The sequence below is a fragment of the Melospiza melodia genome, chromosome 2 (genome assembly GCF_035770615.1).
Source record: "Melospiza melodia melodia isolate bMelMel2 chromosome 2, bMelMel2.pri, whole genome shotgun sequence".
Classification (NCBI taxonomy): Eukaryota; Metazoa; Chordata; class Aves; order Passeriformes; family Passerellidae; genus Melospiza; species Melospiza melodia.
The window spans coordinates 65,078,953-65,097,693 of NC_086195.1; the positions used below are offsets into that span (position 1 = coordinate 65,078,953).

Below are 18,741 nucleotides of genomic sequence, written 5' to 3' on the forward strand. Positions count from 1 at the left end.
AATGGATTTTATAATTCACTCTACTTTAAAAAAAAACTGTTTATATATAAGCATGGCTGAAAAATTCTCCTTTTCCTCCTCAGGCTCCACATATAAATTTCAACTTAAGTTTAATTAGCATGCAGAAAAAGGAAAGCTCAGAAGGAAACCTTCTCTGGAGGATTCTTTATCAGCAAATTCAATAAAATCTTGAGCACCAATGACAAAACAAATTTCAAATAACAAATTTCATATAAAAAGTTAAACTCCTAAAAATATTAAGTACTGATAGAAGGATAAGTGTTCTAATAGATGAACTAAGTTTTAAGTTGTGTGTACTGCTGGCTCACGGTCAGCTTGGCATCAACCAGACAGAGCTGTTTTGCAGAGGGTCAGCATGAACTGGAGTACGAACCAGGTATTCTTGGAACACATTCCTGTGCATATGCACATGCTGTGGATGAATGGGACCAGTCAACACAGGTCAGCCAGTGACAAATAACGCCTGACCAGCTGGATTTGTGGACAATGAACAGTGAATGTGATTTACCTCAGCAAGCCTTTTGACAGTCTGGATTGGTGGGCAACTAGAGAGGTAAAAATCTGCTTGGAAGGTTGGGCTGGAAGAACAGTGGTTGAAGCATCATGATCTATGCCGGGGCCAGCAATGAGGAGAGTATAGCATGGGTCTGTCTGGAGGCTTGTCCTGTTTCACACCTTTACCAGTGACCTGGAGAAGGTAACACAGCCCACTCTCATTAGGCTTGCAGATGACAGCAAACTAGGGAATGCAGGCAAGAAGCTCCAGGGCTGAGCTACCATTTTCAGGAACCCAGACAGGCCAGAGAAACAGGCTGCCAGGAAAGGACCTGCGCTGAAAAGGATTTGTGGGTACCAGTGGAGACGGAGCTAAATGGGACTCAGAATTGCAATGAAGGCTAAAAGCTTACTGTACTGTATCCACAAGACAATGCACAGTAGATAACAAAAGTGATTGTTTTCCCTTACTCAACACTGTACTAAATCCAGTTCTGAGCCTCCAGTAAAAGCAAATGTTGATCAAGGCTGCGGAACTGTTGGAGTGAGGCCAGAGGAGGCACATGAAGATGAACAGAGGGCTGGAGCACCTCTCTGATGAAGACCTGCTGAAAGTTGGGGCGGTTCTGCCTGGAAAAGGCTCCAGGGAGACCTTATACCACATTCCAATACCTAAAGGGGGCCTGAAAGCTGGAGAGAGACATTTTACAAGGCCATGCACCGACAGGACAAAGAGGGAAGGTTTCAAACTGAAGGAGAACTGGCTTAGATTACAATGATGGTGACTTAGATTTACAATGAGGGTGATAAAACACTGGCAGAGGTTGCCCAGAGAAGTGATAGATGCCCCATCCATGGAAACATTCAAGCCATGTTAGGTGGGGTTGAGGAACCTGGTCTGGTTGAAGATGTCCCTGCTCATTGCAGGGGGCTGGATTAGACGCCCTTTAAAAGGTCCCTTCCAACCCAAACTATTCCGTAAGAAACCTGAGCAAGTCCTGCCAAAGATCACTGAGTTTCTCATGGAATTAAAGCTCTGGGCCTGGGAGGAAAGGCTGATAAAAAGGGGCTTGCTTCACTTATGACGGCTTTGGAGGAACACAATAGCAGACTTTCAATTCCCAAGAGAAAGTCACCAAGAACATGGGCCAGGCTTTTTATGAAAGTATGTGGTAGGAGAAAATAGGCAACTGAAGTTGCCACAGGACATTAAAAAAAAATCACTGCTCTGAAGTATTGAAACAAGTATCTGAGAGATTGTGGAATCTATGTCCATGTAGATTTTCAAGAACCATCTGAACAACATCCGTGCAACTTAATCTGAAGGCAGCATTGATCTTGCTTCGAGTAGGAGCTGGGCTGGATGACCCCTGGAGGTCCCTTCCAACCTGAATGAGTCTGCAAGCAACATCACCTTATAAACCATTATAAAATGGCTTTTGAAATGGCTTTAATACATGCCTATCCCAAGGCTTCCTGCACCATACAATGCACAAGGAGTGCTGGCATATGTTTGCAGCATAGACGAATGCTTGAGCTGCTCCACCCAGAGCTTATCTCCTTAGTTAGCAGCATTTGTTTCAAGGAAATTTAAAACAGTGTCCCCACTCCCTCAGTACAAACATATTGATATGGGCACCAAGATGCACAAGGTCATATAGACACAGGCTTTTAATCAGGCTGGAAGCCCTTGGAAAGCTTCCATGACACAGATGGTGACCCTGGCCTGGGTATCACATCTGTAGTGGCATTGTCCTTACCATGTCTGCTCCACAAGAAGCATCACTGGCACGAAGGCTGCCAGTTGTGGAGTAGTGTCAAGTATCTGATCACGATAGTCAACAATGGGGCCTACACTTAATGCCATTAATCTGGACTAAAAATCCATGTCAATCATGAGTAAACTTGCTGACACAAACTCTGAGAGCAGCAATAATCCAGCAGGGCCAAACCAAATCACTGCCTGGAATGTAGAGTCTGATGTAATACTTGGCTTCAAGTTGCTCCCATGACTCTCAGTTACACATACAGATACAGTCACCCACATTACACAGCTACTTTTGTTGAGCAGTTTTGTGAAATCTGTCAAAAAATTCAATGCTGTTCCCACCAGTATCAGCAGAAGGCATTACATCACAGTAAGCACACTGGATCTCTGAAGCCCAGTGAGATCTTTAGGAAGACAAAGACAAATACAGTTTTAAAACACAGAATGATGTTTATAAATATTTTATAGGAATGTCAAGGTCTCTAAAGCTGACCAGAGCTCGTCAAGGACAGAAGTTTGAAAAACACTTTGGTCAGCTACATACTTTCATGGCAGTGCTGTTGCTCTATGAACATTCTCAGCATGGTAATACAATTCTGCTGCCTGGGCATGCTCAGATACCACAACTAGCACATGTGCCATCCTTTGGGATTCTCTGAGTTAATACAGCATCTAGTCTGGCATCCATCCACTTTCACAAAACAACTCATCTAACCCAATTTCCCATCATCTTTGTTAACTGTCCTACAGCTGTGGGCAGAAAAATTCCCCAGGGGCCTACAGCCTGTTTCTTTTCTCTCTCTTTCCTGGCACTCACATAAAATACACTCTGGTTTCATGACAGAAGGCACTGAAACAGGAGGAAAATACCCCCATTCTTGCTGACTAACAAGCATGCCTCTGATCAGATGTGACCACCTTCCCATGATATGGTGACGCAGCCATGAGCTGTGCTCCTACAGCACCACAAGTTCACCGGTGCCCACAAATTTCCTGTTCGTGGGCGCCGTGGTCAGATCAGAGCAGATGCACCATGACAGACAGTCTGAGGGTGCTGCACTGAAGAAGAAAAGATTACAACATGTGAAGCCTTGAAACACCCAGTGCTGTCCTCAAACAGGAACCTCACAACAGTCGGTAAAAAGAAAAATGGTTCATGCTTGAAAATCCCTAATTGAACTTAATAGGTGGAAAATAGACTTAAGAGCTGAAACCAAGTCTTAATATCCCACACCAATTACAAATTCTTGGGTGTTATATTTTGTATTCACTACCTAACTATAACCTCAAACTGTTTTAAACTCACAGCCCCACCATCAACCCTGATGATGACTTCTACAACCTATAATAAGGATATATGAAAAGAACCACCCTATTTTCTTGTTTCACCATCTTTGCATTTCAGTGAACCTCCTTTCTTTTAAGAATCTTGGGAGACTACTAAATTAAAAGATACAATGGCATGAATAATAATACCATATATTTTTAATTTTAAGTATTTCATTTATTTGTTTCAGTTAGGTATCCATGAAATTATGATAATGTAAATAGAAGAGCCTAAGGTGAATTAGCAGATGTTATTTTGAAACAAGGGTACACAAACAGATCTGCAGCTTCATTTAATCTGAGTGCAAAGAACAAAAAGCAGACAAAGTGACTACATTTTTTTAACCTATACAAATGCAGAAGATTAGTCTTTTTCTCTCTTTTTACACTCCTTCCCTTAAAAGAGAAAATTTCCATGCCCAAACTACTTTATTTCTTTCCACATTCTGCTACATCTTCTCATTCATCAAAGGCTCATCAGCCTCATCTAATACATTTCAAGTTGGGTAGCTCAGGATGCTTTAACAAACAAGAATTTGTCTGAGCTTGGCTGGATTCCCTCAACTGCACCCTCATCCACCAGTTGTGGATGACTGGTACTAGCCAACTGTAAAGCACTGTTCCTGAACAAGTAACAATTGTTAAAATAAAAAAATTAGAGTTTAGGCTATGTATTGTTCTGGGCTACTATCAAAGGAAGCACTCGCATGAAAATACAAAAGCAGGAAACAGTAAAAAAGTGCATTTCATGGCACCAGCTCCTTGCCAGCTTCAGTCTTCACTGTGTACTGTACCACACCAATATATAAAAGGTGCACTGTGAGCAGCTTTAAAGCATAAACAAATGACAAAAACCCAAAACAAAACCCAAACCAAACAAATAGCCATCCCACGTCTCCAGAAAAAAAAAAAAAAAAAAGAAAAACACCCGAGCAGACTAAAGACCAAAGTACTAAACAATTGTGACAAGAAAAAAAACCTTAACAAAGGTCAATGCTGTCCCGGAGACAACACTTTTATTTCAGCTGTCAGCTTTGAAAGCCAGATAAAGACAAATGTCAGTAAATGCAAAAGGTAAAAATTAGTACTGTTATACAGACATACTCACTGGCTTTCCAGAGATTCTCTCTCTTTTTTTGTTTAATTTTGTACCAAGGTAATAATAAGAAATCACAAGGAAGAATATCAGTTTTAATAGTATGCTGATTTACTTATACAAAACTGCAAATCACTAATTTTCAGTTCACTCCTGGAGTCCTCCTCCCATCTTGCATGCCTCTGGAATGACCCAAACAGCACCAAGGTGTGGCTGGACAAAGACCATACCTGACACTTCTGTGTGAGGCTCTCAGAAAAAAATCAGCTCTTGGCAATTCCCTACTTTCCAGTAGATGAACAGAACTTAAAATCACAAAGCACAACAGAAAAACAAATAGGCTTAAAGATCCATATTTCAAGTAACACTGTTCACAAGGCCTTAAGCATAAAATTGCATAGCAACCATTACAAATTTTAACACCAAAACAGTCAAGAGGAAAGCTCATGTTTACCAAAGACTTTGATGGGTGAAGTGTGGATGTTAACGTCTTTGCAATGGGAGTTAATGTCTCTACCAAAGGCCGCAGGTTTGCTGCAGAGCCCTGGCACCTTGGCCCCTGAAGCAGACAAGGATGCACAAGCCTGAACTCCTGAGCTTTGGGGTAAACCAGCAGGTTCAAGGGGGCAATGTGAGGTAGGCGGTTCGGGAAGGCTGCACCTTCCCAATGCCTCAGCAATGGGGAAAGGAAGAGGAAAAGGTGAGGCTTGGAGTTTAGGATCAAGGGAGGCTGCGCCCTCCGAAACCCTGAGAGAAAAACCCTGCGGGTGTGCGCCCCAGCGGACTCCCCCCTGGATTCAAACAAAGCTGAAGAACTCCCCTGTTTCCTTTTTGGACATAAACCTCTGGCGTTTGTGGATTTTCCTGACACAGTGAACACAACAGACACGTCACAACACGCAGCTTTCACTAAGCTCTTCCTGACTATTTTCCTATATTCTTTTTGATATGCACAAAGCATGTAAGAAACAAGCAGGCAATGCTGTCAAAGCAGCATACAACACTTAAATATAAATTAGACACATAAACACTATTTATGCTAAAAGTAAATCCCTCAAGACAAGATAAACTAACTGTAGTCATTAGATTTTTAAAATATGCTTTTAAAAGAGAAAACACATTTTAAAATCAAACCATGACATCTAAAACTATCTAGCTTTCTGTTTTCACCTTAAATTGCATTAATGCTTTCCAAAGGTCACAAAAATGATTTTGACAAAAATATACTCATCATGATATGAGTTCTGCTGAATAATTGGTATTAACATACCCATTTTCAGCAGTTTTACGTGACAAAATCATCACCTTTCAGCTGTTTTAGGTTGAGAACAATCCAAAATAACTACAGTATCAACACTCTGTGGGTGAACATTCATTTCATAGACAAGAGCCCTTTGCAAAGCCTGATTGTGCTTTAAGCTTACTTTCTTCCTAAATTCAAACTATTTTTTCTAATAATTTTTCAGTAAGGAAGAGTCTGTGCATTTACAACTGTTCCACACATATCTGTGTTATCTGTCCTGCTCAGAGTCACAAGCACTGAATTCCATTTCTGTTCTTAGTCATGCATGGCTCACTCTCCATGCCTACAGCATCTCCCGTCACTCTCAGCACTGCTAGCAATGTACAGTCAAGCCTGACCTAATGTGCTCCCCTGGAACAGAAGGCAAAAATAAACACACAAAGATGGGACAAATGCTAGCAACCCTGAGTTCAAATTTTACCCATCTTGCAGAGCATCAAATAGGCCGCTTCAAAATGTTTGCAGCTTCACCTCCTCCCAGTCCATGTGACAGGCTCTTGTCGGTTTGTGTGTCTTTCAATTTCCATCTGACTTTGTTGCCTGGCTTTGTTACTGAATACCTTATCAAGCCCCAAATAGGTTTTATCCACTCTCAATTCAATCAAATAATTGAATCAGGTAAGGTTCTGCAATTTGCTTGATGCAGAATATTTAGAAGAAGAAGAAGTTTCCTGATGAGTTATTTCAGGACGTGAAAAACGAGGTTCACTCTCCTGGTAAAATTTAAAAGTTTAATAAAGGGCAACAGGATACAAAAATAAAGCAAAGTTAACGGCCGGGCGCTTGGCATTCAGCCAGGAGCACACCTGCTATTTCAGAGACACCCTTTACACACCTTTTCTATTGCATCAGCCTATTGCATATTCATAAACAATTTAATATTTAAACTTTTCCCTGAACTAGTTTACATGTTCCAAGAACCATTTAGCATGGTTCCTCCTTGGGTCTGCCTTTTTAGAGCATGCACATCTCTTGGCTGTGGTTTTATTCCGTTTTTATTATCACCTCCAGCTTGGGCTTTGGTCCATACTTTCTACAGAGGGTAGGTGCTGATAGTTGGCATATCAGTAGCAGGGGTTTCCATCATACATTCATTGGGTATTATCCAACCAAGCAGGCAGCTCAATTAGCACAAGTGCAACTGTATCAGCTATTTCACTACTGTGTCTAAGTTTTGTTAATAGCAGAAATAAAAAACTGTCTCTTTATAGCAGTTACCTTAACATTATACATATAGCATCCATTTTCATATTTGCAAAAAGCTGATATTATAATATGTACTTAAAACAATGAGATCTGTGCATGACAGTCTGAAATCCACTACTGAGGGCAAACTGAGGAAATACAACAGGCTTTCCATCTCTATAGCAATAGTGCATTTATGCCATAGTTTTTCTATTAATAATGCTGCTTTGTGTTAGCTGTGCTCAGATGTTGCACACCACATCCTAGCTAGCCGACTAGTTGTTTTCAAACTCTCCCTTTTTCCTTCTTAAACATTGCTAGAGAGAGGACTTCAAAAGAGGCAACATCCTGTGATACTAGGTCAATTAATCTCCATGTCAGCCTGAGGGCAATGCAGAGGCAGCAGGGAAGGAACTGGCAGGATGGCAAAGACAGAGCAGTGAGTAGCACAGTTCAGCCAGGAGCAGCACAGGGCTGAGCACGAGCTGACAGCCCCCCAGTACTGCCACGGCACAACACAAAGCAGGACAGTGATCAATTAGCTTGACAAAAGGGAACTAAAACAGGATTAACACCTATTGTTGACACCTACATGGATCCACAACTTTTTTTTCAAAAACACTGAACTTGGCTTGGAAAATGGGCCTGGAAAAAAGCTGGGCAATGACTTCTACAATCGATAATGATACAGTGCAAAAAAAGTATCAAGTGTATTAGGAATACACTTCTGTGCCTCTGCTAGGGGGAAACCTACCTGCCTAAGGAGCACTCAGCTGCTGGAAAATCTACAGCAACTGAACCAAAGTACCAAGAAACACATTAGTAGGGAGAAATTTGATATTGGCTCTGCAGAGGGCGGGCTGAAAAGTGCAGTGTTTTTTCCTAGCTGGCATCTCTAACCTCTGTGATACTACAAACGCTTCTGCTGAGTGACAGCAGTACCCCTTTGTAAATGATGGGGAGGATTCCAGTGCTACTAGCAAGGAAAGTAATGCAGCTCCTGAAATTCCCTCCTGTGCCCACATGAAGACACAGATTTCTCTCCTACACTGAAAGAAACTGCACAGGGATTACAAGAGCAATAATTTTATGGAAGAGAAGAAAAAGCAAGAAAGAATCCACTGACAATCAAAGCTTTGGTACTCCAGTAAGATCAGTTCCTCGAGCTTTCTAAAGACAAAAAAACCTAACCATTCACAGCCTCTCTGAAGCTCAGCTGCATGAGTGTGATATACACCAAGCAGAAATGAATAGATGGGTCAACAATTTAAATACAGCAGACAATAAATCAGAATTCAAGATAGATTAGAATTGAATATACAGAGAGTCTCCAGAAAATGCTTAAGGGCTGATAACAGTAAAAATGAAACCTACTGCTTTAAGAAATTTAGTTTAGTTCACAGCTGTCCAATAGGCTACCACAGGAATATGTACATAGCACTATTTATAATGAGGCTTTTTTATTCCATCACAGAGAAGCAGACAACACGCTGCATGCAACAAAACAGGTACCACAAACCGGCTCAGCCCAGAGAGATGGACCCTGCAGCTTCTTTTGGGGGCTGCCATGCCCAGGATCTGCCCTGTGGGAGCCTGGTGACAGGCAATAAGGACAACAAGCTAAGTAAGAGCAGAAAATTGTGCTCCAACACATTCCTCCATGCCTTCTCTCACATGACAAACAAGAGACAGCCTCACCCCATCATTCATAAGGAGATTTGGTTGTATGTGTGACTAAATACTCAAGTGAAACTCTTTCTCCATATTAAAAAACTTAAATAAAAATCCACCCATGGGAAAGTGCCACAAATCTGATATTCCAAGGGAGCAGAAGTAATAATAAAACATGTTAATTAATGATGGGGACAAATATTCCAGGTTCAAGCAACCTGAGAAGAACCAGCGATTAACTAACTGTATCTCTGGGACAAATAATTTTCCTTTCCCCATAACTAATTTATCTTTTGCCAGTGGGGTGCTCCATACATGGAGATTTAACTTTATGGCACATTAAAGTTTAGCTGTATCATATTACTTAGTAACTTACAGGACAGGATAATTTACAATTTTGCCTCAAGGCCTCAGAATCCAGCTTAAAACTGAGACTCTGAAAATTAAATTACCCTGACCTGGCTCAATGCCAATCCCAAGGCCACTGCCCACAGCAACTTTCTTTTCCTCAGGCTACCTTAGCAGAACTTCTAATAATGCTCCTGAAGATGTGGTCTAACATTACCCATGTAATTAGACAAGCTCTTCTTGTGAACAGAGACTGATGCCAAGTACTCATTCAAATCAGACATAAACAATGTGTTAGCCCAACTGTGGAACATCTGAGCACGTTTCACACATTTTACAAATATGTGCCTTTGGCACAACAGGGTCACCAAGTTATTTCTATGACTGTAAGACAGCCAATATAAGTTAACAAAACCTCTTCTCATACTTCTCTTTCTCGCCTTGCTTGCCTGATCTCATTTTGGATTAAATTTTACAGCCTGTATTTGTTCAGTAGGTCCCAGGTCCTCCCCTCTGTGCCTCACTCTGCTGGGCCTTGAGAGCATGAAGACCTTGAGAGCAATGACCCTGCTCACAGTCCAAAACAAACCACACAAACGAAGAACAGCCCTGCCCCAGCGAGGTACCCAGGATCACCCCAGGAGGCCTCACAGTCCAGCACATGGGTAAGGCACAGTGACAACTTGCTCCCATACAACAGCACCTTAAACACTTAAAACCCATAATTCAATACATCCTATATGTTAAAATGTCCATCTCACCTAGAATGGCTGCCTGCCATAAACAAGCCATCACAAAGCATCTCACACACCATTTTTGACTTCATTACACAACAGTGTTTTCCAGACATACCCACAGTATGTGCTGGTTTTAAGATATAGCTGAAGATTGTCTTCACTATTCAGTCTGGGTCTGAGCTCTCCACTGAGCCCTTTCCTACAACAGCTTTTGTAATACACTCTATTTAATTTTGAGTGATGAGTAGCAGCATTTCACTCAGCTTCAATACCACACATCAGCAAGGCATTCAATCACTTTATTTTAACAACAATTTGTTGTTCATTCTAGAAATTCAGGCCTGGCAAGCTTTTTAATATGCATGAGTACATTTCATAGAAAGCAAAAAGCATGTTTCCTATTCTGCTCAGCATGTTCAAGTCCTATCTTCTTCACAGAAATAGACCACTTTGAAAGGAAAATGCTTGAATTAATACAAAAGAGTATCTGAAATCCAGTAGCTAACACTGATAAGCAAGGTAAAGAAAGTAGGGTAATTTCTAAGCCTCCATTAGAGATGGGATACTAATTTTTCAATTTGTTGTGAAATAGATTTCAGAAACATAATGGAAAGGGGGAAAATTGCATATTACCATGCATGCAAGAAAAAATGTTTGAAATATCCTATTTATCTTCCCTCTCTAAGGGATGTGGATTCTTTTGTACTCCTTGATGATGTGAATCACAGATCAGCATTCTGGGAATCAATCCTATTCCCATTTACCAGAGTAATATGATCATTTAGCATAATTAACACATGATATTTCATTACTGCCATGGACTTGGACCAGTTGTGAAATGTAAATATTTGCCAAAACATACATCCTAGTGCCCAGTGATACACAATGGTGTAACTTGAGACACTAACTTGATTTGCTTTCTCTTCTGGGGGCAGAGTTAAGGCTGCTGTGGGAATTCTCACTTTCATAACATGAGGCAGCTTTAACATTACAGATGATGTTACATTAATTTCTGCAGTATCAAATTTTAAAGGTGTGGAAACAAGATGAAAGAGCTCACAATACAGCCATCATTTCAGTTGGCACTGGAATGAACAGAAAGAAAACTCCTGGAACAAATAACAACCATTTCAATCTTCCCCAACTATCTTTTCACTAGTGCACTCAATCACCCAGCTCTCCTAGGACACAGTAATCAACAAACCACCATTCTGTGTGATTCAGACCGTGGCACACATGCAAAAGGTAATCAGAAAAATCACTGCAAGATGCAAACACACAGCAGCCCTACAGAGAGACATTTTATGAGCAAGCCAAGACTCTTTATAACAATCTTAAATTCTACAGCATGAAATTTCATAGGTTCTTTATCTTACATACTGTAACATCGTGTCTCATCTGCTACAAATACAGATGTTACCTGTGTTGATGCCTAACATCCCTCATCTATCTTTTCATTCTTCATCTTGCAACAGAAAAATCAGGAAGCTATTTACATCTGTGCTGGTTTTGGGTTAGTTTTCTTCACAGCGGCTGGTATGGGGCTGTGGTTTAGATTTGTGCTGAACACAAATTGAGGGTTGATAATAATCAACACAAATTGATGGGTTTTGGTGGTGGTGGTGAGCAGGGCTTACACAGAACCAAGGCCTTTTCTCCTTCTTGTATTGCCACGGCGAGGAAATTGGAAGTATGTGGGAAATTGGGAAGGGACACAGCTGGGACAGCTGACCCCAACTGACCAAAGGAAATATTAAAGGATATTTTATATCCTATAACATCATGCTCAGCATATCAAGTGAAGGAAGAAGGAAAAAGGGAGGAATATTGGAGAGATGGCTTTTGTCTTCCCAAGTCACCATTATAGGTGATGGGCCCTGGTCTCCTGGAGATGGCTGAACACCTGCCTGCCCATGGGAAGCAGTGATTTAATTCCTTGCTTTGCTCATGCTTGCGGTTTAACCCATGAGTTTTGCAGCTTTTACCCTTCCAGTTCTCTCCCCAATCCCATTGGTGGGGGAGTGAGTGAGCAGCTGTGTGGGGCCTGGCTGTTGGCTGGGGTTAAACCACAACCATGTCCAACATCAAATGCACAGATTTTAAGCTAGTTGTATACCTCCTATGACTGATTTTTCTCTTGGAAACACATAAGTCCTACAAGTGAAATTTTCCAAAGCATTTGACAACAGAACTATTGCCTTGACATTGAAAACCCTCTCAGGATATTTCCCAGTTCTCTCTTAAATAAACAGTATCCCTAAGTCAATGCATCTTTGCAGTATCCCCAAGACTGAGCCATTGAGCAGCACCACCTCTAATGATGTTTTCACACAAGAGTAAAGGAAAGCTCCAGCATTCCTTTTTCATAGCCTCACCTAACATGTTCTTAGCTTTTCCCAGTTGCAAGGGGATTCTTCCCCTTCACAGACCATAATCTCTCATCACTGATCCCAAAATGTACAACCGTAGATGTTTTTTGCCTGCAGCTGTCATGACAAGTTTCACACAGCAGCACAGAAGTATGAAACAGTTCTTGGCAAGCCAAGTACAAGAGTGGACTATTAGCTCTCTGTTGCTCTCACTGCCTGGATTTATCAAACTGCACTCCTTGCAGCCTTTGGCAGAACACGTGGCATTCAGCAGAAAGGTGGATCACCTTGCTTTCCCTAAAGGAGCAGAAGTTGTTTCTTCTCCTGTGTCAGAAACTTAATGAAAGGTAAGCAGTGGCACATCTGCCACTTGCTCCTAGCCAAGGCTAAATCCCTGAAGAACACAGGGAATGTAAAAATACAAAGCAACGGGCTTGCAGCTGTAGTAAGACACCTAACCCCAGGGTAGCCCTGGGTTCCTCTAAAATAAGTCTGTTTTTCTAATCCTGTTTATAAATCCATCCTTTCACAAAATTATATAACTTATGTGGACTAATGAAATTGCTCTCAACTGGAACCTTCTTTCATTCTTCTCTGCTTCCTTTCCCTACAAATGTCACAGGTAAGAAAACAGAGGAAGAGGAATCTTTGCATGTAAGGAAGAGGATTATTTCCTTCTTCTGTTACATTTCCTTCAGTACTTATGGCAGTACTTGGAGACAATCCCAACAACAACCATGTTACTCTGGACTCTCTCAGCATTTGTGGCAAGAAAATAACAGATTACAAAAAGGTTTTGTAAGGGCTCAGTGTTGGACCAACTCGTCTTCCCTTAATGTCAATGTGAGGAATATTAATGACAAAGCTTAATGACTCCAAGAATCCTTCACCGAGATCTTACTTACTGAGGTAACTGGATGTACACCAAGGAAAAACCCACAGATCAAACCTGGAAAGAAGAAGAACAACAAAATGAATTTATTTGTCTTTTGGACCCACTTCCCACCACAAACATAATTAGCTTAGGCAGACAGAAAGGAGAAATTCAGGGAGATTTAAAAAAACAAACAGGAAAAGGTATATCAAATTTCACCTGCTCCTCAACAAAAGGAGTAAGTCTTAACACTGGTCTCCAAATATACTGATTTGACCTGGACTCAAGCTTAAATAATGGCAATAGGCAAAATATTAAAACAGAAACTGATGGGAAAACAGAGATCATGAGGAAAAGCAAAAGCTGTGTGTCTATTAAATCAGATATAGTAGTAAAAAAACCCAGTGCTTCTAACCCTTGGCATTTAGATCTCCCATTATCACCATGACTCCTGATGACCTGCTTACAGCAGCCAAACTAGAAATTAAGCAAGACCCTTCATGATAAACTCTCCTCCAGTAGCCTTGCTTTCTGACAGATGTCACCTTTGCTTCTAGTACAACACAGAGTCCTTTACTCCTAGGACAGCCGCCGAAGTCAAAACCACACAACAGAAAGCACTCCACCTTATCCAATTCACACTGGAGCTTTCAAGCCTGTAACACCACTCCACTGTTAGAAGAGTGCTACAGCTAGCAAAGTGAGACTAGGATTTCCTTCAACCACATGGAGGAAAGAGGTGGAGCAGTACCATCCCCACTGTTTAAAAGACCATCAATATTATTGCAGCTGTAAACAAACAAACAAACAAAAAAAAAAGAATTACAGACTAAGTATTTTTTTAAAATTGTGATCATTCACCAAACTTGGTCAATGGAAATGTTTCCATCATTCCATTGTTGCTGATTTCTAAAATAATGTTTTCTCTTTGCCCTCTTCACTGTATCAAGCATCAATGAAACACTGATATTGATTTCACAGTCTGTTTACTGACGTGCTTCAGCACATGGACACTTCAAGAGATCATACACACCACTTCTATACATCTTCCCTCAAGTGAACTAAACACTATGTGAACTCATCACTGATGTCATGCTCCATGGCAAGCACTTGCAGGCATCCACACAACCTAACCAGCTCCCCAGTGACACAGGTGACAATTTCAGCCACTGACATACCCATATTGAAGTCAAGGGGAGCTAAGCAGTAACTTATATATCTATTTTTTTTTTTGACCAAGAATTAAATTAGCCAAGATTCCCCACAGTTCCATTGTGTAGATGTGAACAAGTTAGTCAAACTGCTGTCACACACAATATGCTGTCAGCTAGACTTATAGATGAACTTTCTTTACCACTGATATAAACCAGTTATGAGCACAGCACAATCTGTAGCAAAGGCAGAAACGGTCTGCAAGGAGCCCTTCAAGTCATGTAATCCCGTAAAACAGGTAAGTCCTAGCCATGTCAGAGCTACACTGACTGGCTTGACAAAAGCCAGCTCTATACTATAAAATTAAAATAGACAATGAAATGCCTGCAAGAAAACTGTTAAAGAGATCTTGTTGTTGGCAAAGGTAAACATTAATAATAAACTCGAAGAAACAAGACTCATCTGACAGACCAGAACTGGTGAGATAAAAACTCATGGGCAGATGCAACCAAAGCACTCAGTTCATACCCCCAATGATTCAATACATGGCTTGGGCTGGTACAAGAATGTTGCAAAAACTATGATGGCAAGGAACAGCCACTCTGCAAGTCCTTCAAAACCTCAAATCTTTCACTGTGTTTTCTCCAAGAGTAGGGAGCTGTATTGAGCAGCCAGGCAACCTGTTCAATCCACAGTTCACAGCAGAAGAAAGTAAGGAGACAAGTCCATCTTCCAAAGCAGAAATCCTATAACTTCTGAGGCCTAACAAAATCTAGAAGAAGAAAATGCAGTATTTTTCTCTTCTAGAAATCTCAGTGACTGGTAGGCATTTATCTCCTGATAGCCTTTAGGTACATCACCAGACCTCAACCTCTGAACTAAAGCATTCTTGTCTTCCAGTTCCTCAAACCATGGCCCAAGGGCAAGCAGTCTGTTTGCTTTTATAAACAGGTGCTTTGAACCAATGTCATCGTCACAGGCAAGTACCAACTTTGGTTGTCCTTCACAGTTTCGAGCTTGCCCTGGGGATATTTTGTACCTGAAGTATGAGTGCATTTTATTAATAAAATTACAACCTACAGTTCTAACGACTTAGAGATCTTTGAAACAGAAACTGAGTTGTCCAGTGATACAAGCAGAAACAGTCTGGTAGTGATCTTCTAATAAACACTTAAGAAGAATGTGAAGCAATGAACATCACCTCTTAGTATCTCTTAGAAGTAAAGGAGGGGGATGATTTAGCACCTTCAAAGCAAACAAGGGTCTTAAGAAGACTGTGATAAATTATTTTCAAATTTTAGAAACAGAGGAACTAAATAGTACTTGCTGAAGCAGAAAGAAAGAAATTCCTAAATGAAGCAGCGTTTCTCCTTAAAGAGCTCTTTAAAATGCAGTTCATAAAGAAACAGCAACATATCTAAATTACTTGGATCAGCTTTGTTTCCTTTGTGTGGTTTAATGTAGAAACAGCAAGGAAGAAATGGACTAAAGACAGCAAAACTGTTCTGTTCTTACCACAGAATGAACTTCCTCAGCTCTTCAAAGAGGAACTGATGGAAAACAGAATATGAAGGAAGAACTGAAGATAGAGACTAAATAGCTGTGAAAACCAAGCTATGATGAAAAACAAGCAGGATTTTTTGTTTTCATAAAGTAAAGCAAGATGCAATAGAGATTGTTTGGGTGTCCCTGAAGAGTAGGCAGCTGAAGATGGATTTTTCAGGGCAAACTGACTGCTTTAAGAAAGATGTCTTCAGAAACTATTTTAAGAAAAACAGAATGAAAATAAGAGTTTCTTGTGTAAATCTTGAGAGGTACTTCGTGGTGACCATTCACGAGGAAAATGGTGCATCAACATGCAACTTGAAAAACTCAAAGCTATCCAGATGAATTTGCATTGCTGTGGGAACTTAAGACTGTTCGCATTTCCTCCTCCTGGTTCTCCCGAGAAAATCCCTTTTCTACTTCATGGTCCTTTTCACTTTGCCTTCTATATAACTAGAATAGAGCACACATCCAAGAAGCTCCTGTTCTCAATGAAGTCTCTTCCTCTACAGATAGTCAAATCACTCTACGGATCACTGGTCCCAGCAATTACTTTTACCACGGCCTTCATATCACAATCTCTGACCACATTCACCTGAAATACCACCCTCAGTCCTCCCACGTGAAACAGCAGCAGCCTCAGTGTGTGGGGTTTAGCTGATCTTCCATCCTGAGTAGGTGTGAGGGGAATATATTGGGAATTTTCCCAGAGTTGCAGTTCTTCCCCCTTGCTCTTCATCCTTGATGGCACCCAATAGCTCAGTATTAGGTGTCTGTGCTATCTGTATCCTCCCTAGAGATGCCTCTGCTGCTGTCCACAGTGTCCAAGGCTCTATGAATGTAAAGTCTTGCCAGTCCTGCTGCTTCCTCCACTGCTGGGAAACAGATCAGCAAGAGCTTTTCTAACACTCAGAGCCACTGTTACTTGGCAAAACTTTGTGAGACAGCACAGCAGCACTGGAGAGATCTAAAAGCTCTGATGTATGAAAGAAAATCACTTAATTTATACTTGGAAGGTTTCCTTTACAGGCTTTTAGGCCAGTCATTTAGGTTTTTATTTTACAAGGAGACATGCTCCCATCTGCATGTTAGTACAGGTCTCTTATACTGCCAGAACCATTATCCCATTCCCCTAATGGTATTTTGTCCACATGTATATAAATACATATAAACAATACTGTGCAGACTGTCTTCCAGTGGAAACAACATACTAGACATTCTCAGAACATTGCTTTCAATCCTTCACAACTTCAGCTGCACCTTTTTCAAACAAAGTCAGGTAACAACCTTCATTCACATATGGCTACACTCTTAAAATTGAATGAAAAGCTGATTTTGGGATAAGTATGTATCTACAAAATCAAGGAACAGTTTAAAACAAAGCCGGATGAACATCCTGGCAGAACCACCTTACACTGAACTGTAAGCAGAGTTGTAGGTAAAAAACACCAGTAGAGAAACAGAAAACAAAGTACGCTTTTGAAAGCATTCTTGAATTATTTAACCTTTAGAAATGTGCAACTGCAAACAGAAAGTCTCCTGCCTGTGCTCAACATGAGTTTGGAGTACAGCTGCAATCACCATAAATGTGATTGTCAGCATACTGCCACAAGGCACTTGAGGAGACAGCACTGACCACCCAATTGCACAAGAGAAGTCACTTGGGTTCTTCCCACCAGTGACCTAAACCCAGGATTCCTCCAACTTCAAGCTTTGCCTCCCTCAATCTTTCAGGTCAAATGAATTTAAGAGTGAAATTAAAGAACACCAAATATAGGAGAGTTCACAGAGCCCTATGCTCTCAAAGATTTGTATTGATCCCTGTTCCCTAGAACAGAGTCTCAAGATTTTGAGCTAAGTCTCCTTCAAACCTGCTGACAGGGTGTGACATTTCAGCTCTCTGTTCTATGTACCACCTCATCCTTCCTTTCCAGCCCTTCCTCCCAGGGGAGGGTTGCAGACTTCCTTTCCCTTGGCCTAGTGCCTCCTCAAGGTTCCTGCCTTCCCACCCAGTGCCCCCTGAGCTCCTTCCCCAGTCCAGCCCTGCCTCCTGCCCAGACACACCACACATGGATAACGCAGCTCCTGCGGTCCTGTGCCAGTCCTGTGCTGATATATTCCATCACACCCTCACTGTGAGCTTACACAGACCAATCCAAGCACTTGTAAATCAGTGAGGACAGCCCAGGGCAAAGGCAGGCAGTTCTGCCTGAGCAATATCGGAGTAGAAACTAAAGCCCAGTTAACACAGTTCAGCTGATTCTAGAGACATACAGTGACTCAGCCCCAAAAATATCATCAGCATTTTACTAGTTAATGCAGCTTGTTTCCCCTTTTGCACTCCTAACAGGCATCATGGAAATAAACACCCAGCTACTAGTCACTTCCACCTTCAGAAATATCAGGAATTAGAGCAGCATGACAGCGTTTGCATTAGAAAGGAGAACTCTTACAGCAAAAGGGAAAAGTGCTTTCAAAAAAACTTTAATAAGTTTTCCTGTTATACATTTTGAAACAAAGATTAATGCAAACTTCAAGTCTTTTAAATGTATGTTACTACTTCATGGTTATCATACTATTACAACATCACATTCACATCACTGTAAAGAAATGCTAAGCTTAATTAATACCTTTGTCCACTTAAAAGCTTATTGGAGCATATGTTTATGATTTAATCTGCCCCATCTGCCTGGAGCTATCTCTACAACATGTCTGTCTGTTTTGTACTCTTGATTTTAAAAGCTTTTCAACAACAGAATTTTTTCACCCCTCCTCAATAGGCAGTTTAACAGACTAATACATCCCACTGGCATCAAAACACAGCTCATTACTTACTCAGGATCCCACATTT

The 18,741-nt window shown here is 41.0% G+C and overlaps 1 protein-coding gene across 3 annotated transcripts in view; it reads right to left on the reverse strand.

Annotated features, from left to right (window-relative positions):
* Window positions 1-18,741, reverse strand: part of TSPAN9 (tetraspanin 9) — a 169,046-nt gene that overhangs the window by 145,886 nt on the left and 4,419 nt on the right. For all 3 annotated transcript variants that reach the window (XM_063148616.1, XM_063148613.1, XM_063148615.1), the window contains exon 2: window positions 13,225-13,268. The gene's annotated coding sequence lies outside the window, so the exon portion shown is untranslated. The remainder of the gene's footprint in view (window positions 1-13,224; window positions 13,269-18,741) is intronic.